Source organism: Vulpes lagopus, chromosome 8 (assembly GCF_018345385.1).
Source record: "Vulpes lagopus strain Blue_001 chromosome 8, ASM1834538v1, whole genome shotgun sequence".
NCBI lineage: Eukaryota > Metazoa > Chordata > Mammalia > Carnivora > Canidae > Vulpes > Vulpes lagopus.
In genome coordinates, this window is record NC_054831.1 from 28081228 (window position 1) to 28095585 (window position 14358).

The window sequence follows — 14358 nt, forward strand, 5'->3', positions numbered from 1 at the left end:
ACCACCACTAACATGTTGGTACATTGGATATGTCTATGGTATGCATCTCTGGTTTGCTCATTCTCTACAGCAGTGAGTACAAAACTTGGACCTGCTCTTTAATTCCTGTCCAAATCTTCTGGCCATGCCCTTTATCTTCCTTCAGTTTTTTTTTAAATAATAGAGAAAATTTACTATCTACTATCTTTACATTCTGGTTTTTTTCTTGCTCTTCCTTCGTCCCAACATTCCATAGTGTTTCAGAGAAAAAGATGTTCTTCCTTCCATTCATTGTCAATTGTTTCAATGTTCTAAACTTAATTTCTTCCCATATCCTTTTCAACCTACTAGTTATTTCAATAATCACCTTCAAGAAATCTTTTAATCTTTGGTATATAATCATGATTGATCATTATACTACAGTTAAATAACATCTAACAATATTGAATGGCATGGGAAAATGCTCCCTAATAAGTGCTGCACAAAACAGAAAGATACAAAATTGTGTGTACCTTACTATGTTAAATATACACACATACACACACACAGACACACACCAAAAAATGAAAACAAAAACTTATCATTTTGTACTTTGTAATGGTATCTTTGAGATTGCCTTCAGTAGGAATGATGAGGTCCTAGAATGGCTGAGGTCAGGTATAAGTTCTTAACTAACAGAGATAACGTGGAAGCAATCACTGTAACAGGTACAAGGGCACAATAGAAATCAAGATTATTTTGACACCCAGAAATTTTGAGACATGACTAATTATCCTTATGAAAGAAATAAATGGATAGCCTGCTAACTTATTACTTTATTGATGTAGTACAAGTAAGTCATCCCAAAGGAGAATTTTAGTCTCTTACCTATTTTCTGGTTTTAAATCAGGACATAGACTATATCCCCTTGATGGAAGGGAATTCTGATTCTCATTGAGCAAGAACCATGAAGCACTTCCACAAGCATATAAGACTTCTTCCAAGTCTCCTAAAATGGACTTGTGACCATTTATATGATGACAAGACAGTTAGGAAGGGAATTTACCAGACCATTTATTGATATCTGATCATGTGATTTTAATTTCTATGGACCCCAAATGCTACTGTGGCCATCAATCAACATGGGTCCTTATAGAGGTCACAGGATAAATGAAATTTTAACCTGTTTAATAGTCAGTTCAGAGGATCTGCAGACCGAAGCTTCTGAATGTGTAATTGGAGTAGGCATACTCAGCAACTGGCTGAATCTTCAAATTGACTCCCAGTCTGTGAAATAAGGGTCATAGTTATAGGAATAGCTAAGTGGAAGCCCCGAAGCTTTCCTCCATTATAGGGTAATAATCCAAAGCAATACTATATCCCTTCTGGAACTACAGAGATGAATGCCACATTAAAGATTTGAAAGATGAAAGGTGGTAAATCCTATCACATTTCCATTTAATCTGTTTGTTTTGCCAGTGCAGAAGATAGTTGGATATAGGGAAATGATCATGAATTATCATAAACTTAATCATATCAAAACAATTTGGCATTTGATATAGTTGTTTATCTGTCAAATATTTTTTTTCCACATAAATGTACAAGGACTTCCAGAAGCAGTTTGCTTTCTCTTGATAAGGATGATAGCACATCGTCACCATCTTGCTCTCTGCTGTAATTTATTTTAGACAGATCTTGATCATCTTAACATCATGCTGAATATCACATACTGGATCGCTACCCTGATAATATTATGATAATTTTTTTTTGATGAGCCAGAACCTGGGAATTACTTTATATATCTTAGTGAAACACGTGGAGGCCAGAGAGTGGGAATAAACTCTACAAAATTCAAGGGCATTCTCTTGGTAAAGAGTCCAGTGATCTGCAGCATGTCAGAATCTCTTCTTTATAGCGTAAAACAAGTTAAACCATCTTATACATTTACCGCTAAAAATAAGGCATAATGCTTGGTGTGCCTTTTTGGATTTTTAAAGAAATATGCTGTATTAGAATATGATGTTCTGAGCCATTCTTTGAATAACTCATACAGTTGCTCCTTTTGAATAGAACCATGTAATAAAAATACTAAAAGGTTGTGCAACATGTATAGTCTGCAGTGTAAACTACTCTATCACCTGGGCCTTCAATCCAGCAGGTCCAATGATATTCAGTGTCCAGAGCAAATAGGGATGCTGTGTAGAGAATCTGGCAAGCATCAATAGGAGAATTACAGCACACTCCATGGAAGAAAGTCATACCCTCTTCTGGATATAACTACTTTACTTTTGAGTAATTGATCCTGGATTGCTACTAGGTCTCATTAAATATTGAATGCCAAACAATGGGACATCAAATGACCATGTGACCCAAGCTAGCCATCATGAACTACAAGTTATTTGGCACATCAAGCCAGAAGTTTGGCAGGCAAAACAGCAACCAATCATCAAGGAAAGGTAGGTCCATACATTAGAAGTTGTGTAAGGAGGAGATCTAGAGTTCTTACTGGATCTTGCTTAAACTCATTTCTGCAGATGGTTCTGCATAATATGCTAGTACCAACTAAGTGTACTAAATATAGCATTAAATATCCTCAAAAAATAATGTCCCAGAAAATTGTGGTGAAAGGAAATGCTATGAATTAGCAGACCTTGGGGTGTGGATTTTGTTGTTCACTTTACCTGGACTGAAAGATGGCCAAAAGGTGTGGACATGCACTGATTCATGGACAGTAACTCATGGTCTGCCTGGATAACGAGGCACCCTAGAGAATTGGAATGCAAAGTTGGTAATGAGTTCTAAGACAGAGATATATAGATGGATCTCTTAGAATGGGCATGGAATCTGAAACTCTTTAGATTTTATTTGAAAGCTCATCAAAGGAAGCTCTAAGTAATTCAGTATGGTGGGTCATGTTGGTTGATTACATTGTACTTTCCTATTACAGGACTATACTGGAATGGAATATACATGGATTTGAATTTTTATTTTCTTTCTGCAATGCTTCCACCAACCCCATCATCCTTATACCTATACAAAGTCTTAATCATTACCAGGAAATTCTGTGAGTATTGTAACAAAGAATTTTCCAGCAAAAAGTGTGGCAATTGTAGAGTGACCAATCATCCTAGTTTGCCTGAGACTAAGTGCTTTATGGTGATGTAAGACTTTTGGTGTTAAAATAAGACCAGGCCTGGGCAAAATGGGATAGTTGGTTATCCTAGACAGGAACATGCCAGTGGAATTAGCTGGACTTATTTGTATTCTGAGATCAAGAAATGAAGGTCCAGCAAATGTCCTGATGGAATAAGGAAATGTCTTGCCGAAGATTCAGTTATGGTGTCAGAACAGACCCAGAACAGTTAGAGTTCTATATTAGAGATGCAGTACACATAGCAAGCCACCAAAATATATAGTATATGGTACTCACAGTAAAAATACATGGATCCTAAAATCAAAGTGTTTTAGTGGGAGTGGTTCCTTACATTATTACCTACTGATATTTATTTATTTATTTGTTTATTTATTTATTTATTTATTTAGCTTCTCCAGCCCTACAACTTTGGCAGGCTGGGTTTCCAAGGGAGAGATATTTTTACTGGTGGACATGATAATGATTCTATAAAGTAAGCAATTGAGATTACACATGGTCACTTTGGTCTTCTCTTGCCATAGATCTAGCAAGCAAAGATGGAGATTACTGTGCTGGCTGGGATGATTAATCTTGATCACTAAGGAAAATTTTTTTTTAATTAATTTTTATTGGTGTTTAATTTACCAACATACAGAAAAACACCCAGTGCTCATCCCGTCAAGTGTACTAAGGAAAATTATATTGCTACCACATATTGAGTATTCTTACCATTCAGGAATAAAGATTTAAATCATTCCATTCCTTAAGAACTAAAAGAACCTTAACCAAATGAACATTAGGTCAAAAAGGACATGCAATGGGTGGTACAAGATAGAAATCCTATGTGTCAGTAGTTTTGTGACAAATTAGAGAATTGAGAAATGAACTAGTTATATTTTCTTCTCTGCTCGTTGTGTTATATATATTGTACATGTCAACTTAGTTATTTTTTATTCCTTATTACCTGTTATTGTTTTATATAGGATTATTGTCACTTAAATTTCAGTTTATTCTTTAGGTTGCAAAATATTCAGATGGAATTTGTCTGATTTACAGGAAAAATTATCATTGCCAGAGCTGTGAATTCCCAAAAATAGCTAAAAGTGACTGTTGGGATTTTATATCTTTTGTTTTCAGAGAGAGATTGATCATCATCTCTGTTCTTACATCTGTTGTTCTTACATATAAATTCAAATATATGTATTAGGATCTATATGAATGTTGACAAGCCAAGAGTATGAACTAGGATGGCTCTTAAGCTATTCTCTCTTAAGTACAAATATATTCTTGTATGTAGTGCTGGACTTTAACAGTGTAAATGACATCACACACATACATTTCCATTTCGAGTGGCTTTCAGATAGGTTTTGCCAGTAAAGGATATTAGCACAAGATTGGAAGGCAGAGGAAATGAAAAATTCTTTCTTCCTCTTTGCTTATTGTTTCTGTCAGGACTGCCTCAGCAATGACACTTTGCACTCAGGGCAATTGGCTGCAGTTCCCAATTTCTTTCAGTATTTCATGAGGCAGCCTCAGGATGCCCACAGACTAGTAGAAGCTCCACAGGGCTGTTTCTTCACAATTCTAAATTCGGATAACCCTAAATGATCCCTATTTTCCTTCAGCCCACAGGGGAGGAGGAAAAAGCACCAGCTTCTTATAGTCATGATATGGGTTATTTTAATGTCTTCTTTTTGCTTCTTAAGTCCTCCACTACTTGTACAACTAATCTCTAATATTAAATTCTTTCTGCAGAAATATCTACTGTGCTTTCTGTTTTTCTCACTGGTTCCTGACCAATATGGAGGTGAAAAAATAGATCATGTGGGGAGAACAGGGTCTCAACAAAAGAGAACTATGCAGTTGTAATCGAGGAGCCAAAAATATGAGATGGGCTCAAACTTGTGATGTATGGAAGTGTTGAATTGCTATACTGTACACCTGAAATTAATATTATGCTACTAACTATACTGAAATGGAAAAAAAAGAAAAGATGTGCAGAAAGTAAATGTGGTCTAGATCTAGTAGAAGACTCCACAAAGATTTTGGCCCTTGTCATGGTATAATGAGCCATTGGGATGTTTTGTCATCTGTGTAACCCATAAAAATTAAAATGCACAGCAAGATTTAAAAAAAATCATTTCTTAAACTTCTCTGTTCTTTGTCAGTCTTTCCTTTCTTATTTCTAACTTTCCCTTCTGTTGTCTCCATCCTCACCCCCATTGAAAAACTTATTACAGAACATATTTTTTGCTCGAATACGGAGATAGTTGGTAACTTATGACTACTCTGTTGGTTCTCAGCGCGACCTAAAGAAATTTCTGAGTATATTTTAAAATACTGCAATTTGAAAAATTTTTGTTCTGAGGAGAGACTTGCCAGGATGGCAGACCTAAAATGAACTGTTCTTGGATTCTGAGTATAATCAATAAAGTTTTTGAGAGTTGTTATGTTTTATTTTAAGCTTGGTGGAAAATTTACCTAGAATTGCTCTGGTTTAGTGATTGGATAACTTCTTATCAAATTCTTTCGGTTTCCAGGACTTTCTTTGATAGGCTAAAAAATAAAACAAACTTACCTGCCCACCAACCAAACAAACAAAACAAGCAATGACAAATATTATTTTCTTTGCCCCCAGCTACCTGAACAATGATGGATCTTAAAAACAATGAACCCTGACTCCCTGTTCTGATGATAAGGTGTAGTTCTGAGTTTTCACAGTGAGTTATAACACATCAGAGCTCCCATTTTGCCTTGCAAATCTGACCACAAAATGCACTGTGTGCAGTTTAATAATCAAGTCAAAGGTAATTTTTATTGGAATTTATTTATAAATAAATGTTTTCTTTACAAAGTTTCATAAGTTTTTTCAAACAAATGGAAAATGGCAAAGAAAAGCAGCCATCCAAAATGTCACTGATTTACTTAATTTGTGACATATTTCCTTCCACTATGTGTTTAAAAATATGTTTCATGTGTAATCATGTTTTCTGTACTTAAAAAATCATTTAGTATGATATCCCCACCTCAGATACTTTTAGGAATGAAGTTAAGTATAAGCAAACTGGGTTACGAAAATATATAGTAAGAATTTTTATGTTTTAGTAGTTGAATAATATGCCACAATTTATTAACAGTTCTCTCATTGTTTGACATTTAAATTATTTCTATTCTTATTAATGTACATAATGATGTGACTAATATCTTCATGCATATGCTTTTGTTCAAATTAGGATAGTTTCTAACAAATTGAGTTACCAGGTCAAAAAAATATGAAAAACTTAATAGCTTATGATACACTTTGTCAGATTTCTTCCCTAAAGGCCAATTAACATTGTTATCAGAAATATAAAATCACCCATTTAACTGCTTCCTTGACAGCACAGGGAATCATCTTTATAAAAATAAAATTTCTTTGTGCTAATTTATTTGGTAAAGAGCATAGCTCACTGTTTTAATTTTAGTTTATTTATTTTTGAGGCTGAATGTTTTGTGATAATTTACTAGCTTTATTTTCTTATTTGTTAATGATCTTCCTTTCTTTAGATTTGGCAGCTCCTGAAAAGATGGGGACAGATGGAAATGGTAGCTGTGTGGTTTCAACTCTATGACTTTTGTAGACTAATTTGGATGGAAGAGACTTGTGAATTACTACAAGTTGTTTCTTGAGCCAGTAGATTTTTCTATGAGGACATGGGGAACTTGGATCAAAAACCATAAATCGAAATGACACAGAATGGTGTCAGATAAGAATTTGTAATCTTTGTGACTTAAGTACTTTTAACTTTGTTTTATATATGTTTAATAGTTTTCCATGGTTTATCAAGTTTTTAGTCTGTGTGCCCGTAGAATTTCTTTCTCCTTTGACAGAATCATTCATACTTGTTTACTGAAAGTTTATCTCTCTTGGAGAATGATTGCACCAAATGGATGTTGACAGAGATGCTAAAAAGTGATCTTTGTTGAAGACGACCTGACATTTGATCATTGCTTGACATGTCAGTTAAGCTCACCGAAGCAGGGGCTATTACAGATAAAATAGGGACCTTCTACATCAGGTAAGAAACATTTTGTGACACCTCTTAAGTTTTTTTCTTTCTAGATTGTGTCTGTATTTCAAGATCCTAGAACAATACTTGGTATATAAAACACTCCTGATAAATATGTATTGAATTGAATGAATCAAGATAAGCTTCCATTATTTTTATCCTTGGGTCTCAAGAACTTTCCTATTCACAAAATGACTACATTTTGATCATGTGCTCTTATCAGAATATAATATTCTTAAATAATAAAAATAACAACAACAACAATAATAATAATAATAATAATAATTTAAAAAAATAATTGCCATTCTACAGTTAGAACTGCCAGGAAGTGTTCTAAGGTATTTGATGCATTTTAAAATTTACTCACAGTATTCTATGATGTAGATACAATTATTATCCCTAAATGTCTAAGCTCTATTAGAGTAAGAATTTAATCTCCTTATTCACTGCTTTATTTTCATGCTTAGAATATTGTGTGGCACATAATAGATGTGTCATAAACATTCACAGAATAAATAAATAAATCTATTTTTCATTGATGAAAAATGTTGCTTATTTGTCAACCAAATCCGCTCTCTTGAAGCAGAACATAAGATCTTTAGACATTTGACAAGAAACCCCAAGCCTAGCCCTAACCTTGCTATAGCGAATCCACAACTTTGTGAACATTTTCAGCTGGTTATTTATCTTAAGCTAGGGATAAAGTCTGTCAGATGTTTTGGCTTAAGGAGGAAAATGTTTACTTTTATAACCTCAATCATCTTAGATGGTATGTGGCTTCAAATATATTAAAAGCTCCTTCAATCTGCTGGGAATATCATTGTTAGATTTAGATATGCAAAATGGACCTAGTACTATGTCTAGCAGTAATGTTCTGCCTGGTATGCTAAGGGAAATTTCGATTTCCTAAATCAGTAGATTGTGTGGAGCTAGAGATGCAATAAAACTGAAAAAGTTTGGGGGCACTGTGAAGGTCACAAGACTTAGAACCAGGGGAATTTAGTGTACAGTTGGAACTTGCTTTTATTTTTTATAATTAAAATCCTTGCTAGCCCCTTTAGAGATACGTCTACTTTCATGCAAATAGCTTGTAAAATGTATTTTCTCAAAAACTGAGGAAAAGGATGAGACTTACATTTAAGTTTATCATCACTATTTATATATTTTTTCTTTTTTATCAGAGAGAGAGAGACAGACAGACAGAGCACACAAGCTGGGGAAAGGCAGAGTCAGGGAAAGAGAGAGAGAAAAAGAAAGAGATTTTTAGGTAGGCTCCATGCTCAACATGGAGAAGGGCATGGGGCTCAATCTCATGACCCTGAGCCAAAATCAAGTGTTGGATGCTTAACTGACTGAGCCAGCCACGCACTCCTACATTTAAGTTTTTATATGAAATAGAGAAATAACTGATCACCCAAACTAATTCAGCACAAACAAAAGCTTGGAGACAGGAAAAATTACTTCAGAAAAACCCAAATTTTTAGCTATGGGAGGAAATGAGCACTTCCACAGGTGTGAAAGTTGGTTTAAACCAATTGTTAAAATAATGAAATGAGGAGCCTGTTAGACTGGAATGTCTCTCATGCCTAGGGAGTCTATGTGAGCAAAACAAAACCTTAGCCAATCAGTGCACTCAAATCTGAGAAAATGAAACCTGAGAACAATCAATCAACAGTCAACTAAACTTTCCCCAATAAGGCAAAACCTCTTAGGCTAGAGCCAATGAAATAATTGTCTTGCTTTGCTCCCATGTCTTCTCTATAAAAATCTCTTTACTCAGTTTCAGCCATTTTCAGTTTGGTGCTGCCCCACTTTGATGTATGCTCAAATACACTCATGAAACATTAACATCCCTCAGTTAATCTTTTAACACAATCATATTTCAGTGTCCTGAGAAAGCGAAAGCTAGCTAACATCTGGCTTACACTCTGCTCAGAGTCAGTCTCCTTTATTCTTGTACTCGGTACCCAGATTCTTGGATTATAATATTTTCTGATTCTTTAATCCTAGATTCCTTGAGTGATTTCCCAATCTCTTATTTCTTTTTCCCTTCCCTGAGTTTCTGATTATTTCCTGTATTTTCCTCAAACTTCTAATCTATTGCCATATTTTGACATATAAAACTAATTCTTTAGTTCTTGACTACTTATATACCTTCTTAATTCATTAATTTATCTAATCAATTATTACATGAATGTATTGAGGGTTTACTATGTGTCAGGAAAAGTATAGGAAGTTTTGATTTGAGGAATCTCGGACTGTGAAGGTGGAAGATACTTGGAAACAGAAAAAATATAATACAATTAATTGTGCAAAGGCTACCGTAGAGAGATGAGCACAAGGAGAGAGCCCAACAAACAGGTGGTAAATAATTGGGAAAAGCTTCTCAAAAGTGGTGTTATTCATTATGTGTCTTAAAATAATAATGGAAAAAAAAGGAAAAATAAAATAAAATAATAATGGGATGTCTGAAAAAAACAGAAGGGGAAGGGGATTCTAGATAGAGGCAAAAATACAGAAGCAGGGGAGGAGCATATTGCATTAGGACAATAGGTTTAGTGTGGTTGAAATGTAAAGGGAATGAGACAAAAGTAGGAGATAAATCTGTAGAAATAAATTAGAATGAAATTATAATGGGTCTCAACATGGTATGATAATGATGTTGGGACATACACACTGGGCAAAGAAGAGCAAAGAAGAGCCAAAGTAAGTATGGTTTTGTTTCTTAGATCAATTTAATGTCAGTTGGGAGGGGTTAAGCACAGTGCAATGGTCACTGGCATCAGGTTGGTAGATTAGGAATGTACAGTACAGTGCTAAATCAGGTGTGGCAATAACAGAATCCTGATTTTGTCATCGCAGCAAGGTGCCCAACTATTAATACTCTCCTTCTTAAGCTGCCATGGACATGGTTTTGATCAATCATATATAAGTGAAAATCATTAAACCAGAATTATGTGAACATTGCTTGAGGGTACCATGATAACTGGCATGTATCTTCAGCCTCTTGCTCTTAGCCCTTTTCCCTTCCCTTCTTCCTGCCTGAAATGTAATTAAAATGCTTGTAGATGTGGCTACCATCTTGAGGAAAGCTACTCAGTGAGGATGGGGGATCAGGAAAGTCGAATGAGTCAGGGTCTTTAATGATCCCCGAATGCCCATTAGTCCTGAACTTTCTCATCTCCAGATTTTATGTTACATGAGGAAGACAAACTCTATCCTGTTGAAGCCAATGTTGGTTGGATTTTCTGTTGATTAAGTTTGAATAAATTTTAAATGATACTTTAAGTAATAGAGAATGATGACTTGATAAAAAAAAGTGATAATGTGGGTGGGAGAAATTGAGAAAAATCATTCAAATCAAGAGTCATTTCAAAATAGCATTAGAAGTGATTGATTTTATAGGGCGAAGTTGATTTGAGCTGGATTAGGAGTTTAGGAGGATACCATTTACCATCTGATAGCAGGAGAGTAATAGCAGATTGCTCATACATGATGCCATATGACCCTAGCCAGGTCCAATCTATGTCTTCAGTGTTTCAAATGGTTGCTTGTTCTGGCATCTGGCAAGACTCAGAGCTTTGTCTGACCATGTTCACAGGTACTTTTGTGGTTCACAAAATATGAATTTTTTATGGAAGAAAATTTATGTCAGGCTGCTTATTTTTCACAAAAAGGATATTAAACCTGCTGCTTCACTCTTTGACATATAAAGTGAATGGATTTTTCTATCATCAATAATACATAATACTCCCACATTGGACATGTACCAAGGAGGTGGAACTTAATTGATTGTTATATAGAACCTGCCAAAAATGTGGTTGAGGCAATGGGAGTATTTGAGGAAGGAGTCTATACCACATATTAACTATCTATTCTTCAAGGCACTCTGAAAGTTCTTTCTCTGTGTCGAGTTAAAGAAATAATTAGAAAAAATGTGTGCTAGGGCTACATAAGCTTAGATCTTATTAGCTTTTATCAAGAATTGATAAGGATCAACAAAAATTATAGTACCCATGATTTATTGAGCTCTGTGCTAAGTGTTTGGCATAGCCATTTCATACAACATCTTAGGTTCAATATTATAATGTCTTTTTTTTTATTTTTTTATTTTTTATTTTTTTTATTTTTTATTTTTTTATTTATTTTTTATTTTTTTTATTTTTATTTTTTTTATAATGTCTTATATCAGATGAGAAAACTGAGGCTCATGAGGATAAATAATGTCCCCAAGGCCACATAGCTTGTAATTGAACTAGGCAATACACAAACCCAGGTCTGGGATTTGGGGTCCTCTGTTTTTAAAAAATTATGCTGTAACTGATCAACAGAATAATGGCTGCCCAAGATGTCTACTTTCTCATCTCCAGCCACTGTGAATATGTCAGTCTGCATGATTAAATTAAGGACATTGAGAAGGGCAGATTATCATGGATTATTTGATGGGCCCAATCTAATCAATGGTCTTTAAAAGAGAATAAATCTTTCCTGGCTGTGGAGGGAGAGAAATGCAACTATGCAAGAATGGTCAGAAATATACAACTTTATTGGCTTTGAAGATGGGGGAAACATATATGAGTCAAAAAGTGTTGGCAGTCTCTAGAAGTGATAAGGCCAAGGAGAAGGATTCCTCTTGAATCTCTAAAAGGCACCTATTCCAGCTGACACTCTGATGTTAGTCCAGTGAGACCCATGTTACACATCTAACCTCTGGGATAGAAAGGTGATAAATTTGTGCTGTTTTAAGCCACGAAGTTTCTGGAAATTGTTATGACAGCAATAAAAAACTAATGCACATGACGACTCTCTAACATGTTTGCTAAATTCCTCTTGACTTTGAGTTCTGGAAAAAGTATGTGTTCACTCAAATTAGAGTGAGATTTATTCAAAGCAAAATGATGTTTTCTTTTTGCCTTGGCTGACCAGAAAGCCGGAGCCAATTTTAGAGTTCAACAGTAATTGTGTTACAGGTAAAAGTATTTCCTGTTCTCTGTATGGTTTCTGATCATATCTCTTTTTTTGCATTTTCCTGTTTATATTCACACATGTAGTTTTACATCAAAATATTGCAGAGAAAGAGAATGAGAGAGAGAGGGAATGAATGAGAATAAGACTGGAGTGGAGTGGGGACAGGAAGAGAGAGGGTAAAACTACTCAAGTTGTTTTATGAAAGTGGAAAGATGATTTTTATACTAAGATGTCTTAATGGTATCAAGGGACATATCTGAGTGATTGCTTTTAAGACTTAAGATCATTCTAAAGTGTTGTCCAACCTTATAAATGCTTTGTGAATTCTTATTCTGGGAAGAAGTATCACCTTACCATTGTTATTTATTGCTTCTATGTACCTACAAGAACTTTTCATTTCTGGTCATATGTGAGTTTCACTTCAGAAATGCATTCCCCCCCTTTTTGGAGGGGATTTCTATACAATTAAACCTGGGCTGTGGTATTGTAATGATGCTGCTTTCATTTTAGTGGGAGACTGATAAAAACACAAGAAACTTGAATCCATTTAAGACAAAGATCTCTAACACAAATGAGATTTGGTTTGCACCCTGCTGGGTATACAAAACGTAGGCTGACCACATTGTCAGAAGGGAGTCACATCATTAATCAGGATCCGAACCTTGCAGGACTGAAAGTGAATTAGGGAGTCATGATTTCAGAAAAAGAAAAATAATATGCCACCTCCATTGCAATATTTGTGTTCCTAAGCAACAAAATTCTCCTATTTAGCAAAGCCCTAATGATGCTGGCAGTACGGTCTTGGAATAATGCTTAATACAACTTCATTATCCCCACCGCTAGAGCTGTATTGCATATGCAGTGCCTGATTAGGGAGAACGAGAAGCAGAGTGAACGCTGTTCAGTGCACCTGCATCTAAAAGACCAAATAAAGTATTGATTTGGATGAATCTAATGACGGTCATTTAGTGTGTTTATCTACTCACAGCATTCATTTGAGCTGACAAAGAATGCAGCACAACCCCCTGTTAAATGTGTCCTAGAATTGTAAAGCCTTAATGATTCTATCATGCTAGGTCACATAGACACAAAAATTGTGACATTGGCTGTTACTAACTCTATTGACACCTGGTTATGGTCTATCTTTAAGGAAGATGTGGAAGAGAGCTGAAGATCGAAATCGCCTGATGGTTTCCATATGTCTTTTGAAACTTAAAAAGCCTCCTTTCTGTATTAAGGTTTCTGTCATTTCTGCAGAAAATCTAATTTTAATACTTGAGAAAGATTGTTTCTTATTTCCTGCTTTTCATGCAGAGAAGTTGCTTCAAAAGCTACTAATACCTTTGCAGATATTCTCTTCCTCTTCTGTTTTCTCCCCCCTTCTTTTGACCCCTGCCCTTTCTTCCAACTTTGTGGTTTCCAAGGGTTATCATCGTGGAGCAGATGTTAAAGAGAGATGCTGAAAATAAAATCCATGTCTATCTTGGTTCAGAATCCTTTCAAATGTTATTGCGGACTAATAAGTGACATTTATGCTACAGCATTTTGAATTCACAAAGCTGTTAAGAAATATCCTTCCACTTTTCAAACTACCTTACCAACCTTTTTATTGACCTTTCTCTGTTACTGGATGCATTTTTATGGTGCCTGAACATAGAGACATAATGAAGAAAGATCTAATGTTTCCTTTTTCCATTTCTATGGTGACATGAAACATTTAGAACATAGGATGCTAGAAAATTTTATTTCTCCTAGAATTAAAATAAAATAAAAATGGTAAAAAAGAAGCAAACACATAACTTCTTTAGAAGTGAGAGCCTGTAAAGGTAGACTAAGTGGAGATCATATTCTAATTGAGATCGGCTAGCAGTGAAAAATCAAATCCTCTACTGGTTCTAACCAGTAAAGAGGCACATATTAAATCAGGCCATTTAGATCCTACATGACTGTCTGTATCCTCAACCAGCTTCATAAAAAATTAATATGGTCATCTTTCTGTATTTTCATTTGTATCAATTTGGCAAAAATTCTCACTTTCAATGTTATTCTGGTGTTCCAGAGGAAAAACCTCTTGAAAAATTCTGCTTTTTGGTGATAATGAGAAATTACATAAAAATACATCTTGATCTACAGATTTAGCAAACTGTACTCATCTCCACCCCCTTCCTGAGTCAAGTATGCTATTTCAATTGTCTACCTGCATTTAGAAGTTGTGAAATCTTATCAACTTGTTCTGGTAGCCTTATAGTT

At 35.0% G+C, this 14358-nt stretch overlaps 1 protein-coding gene across 1 annotated transcript in view; it reads right to left on the reverse strand.

Annotated features, from left to right (window-relative positions):
* The window catches only part of GALNTL6 (polypeptide N-acetylgalactosaminyltransferase like 6), a 1140566-nt gene that overhangs the window by 274831 nt on the left and 851377 nt on the right, over nucleotides 1–14358 (reverse strand). The window lies entirely within an intron of this gene.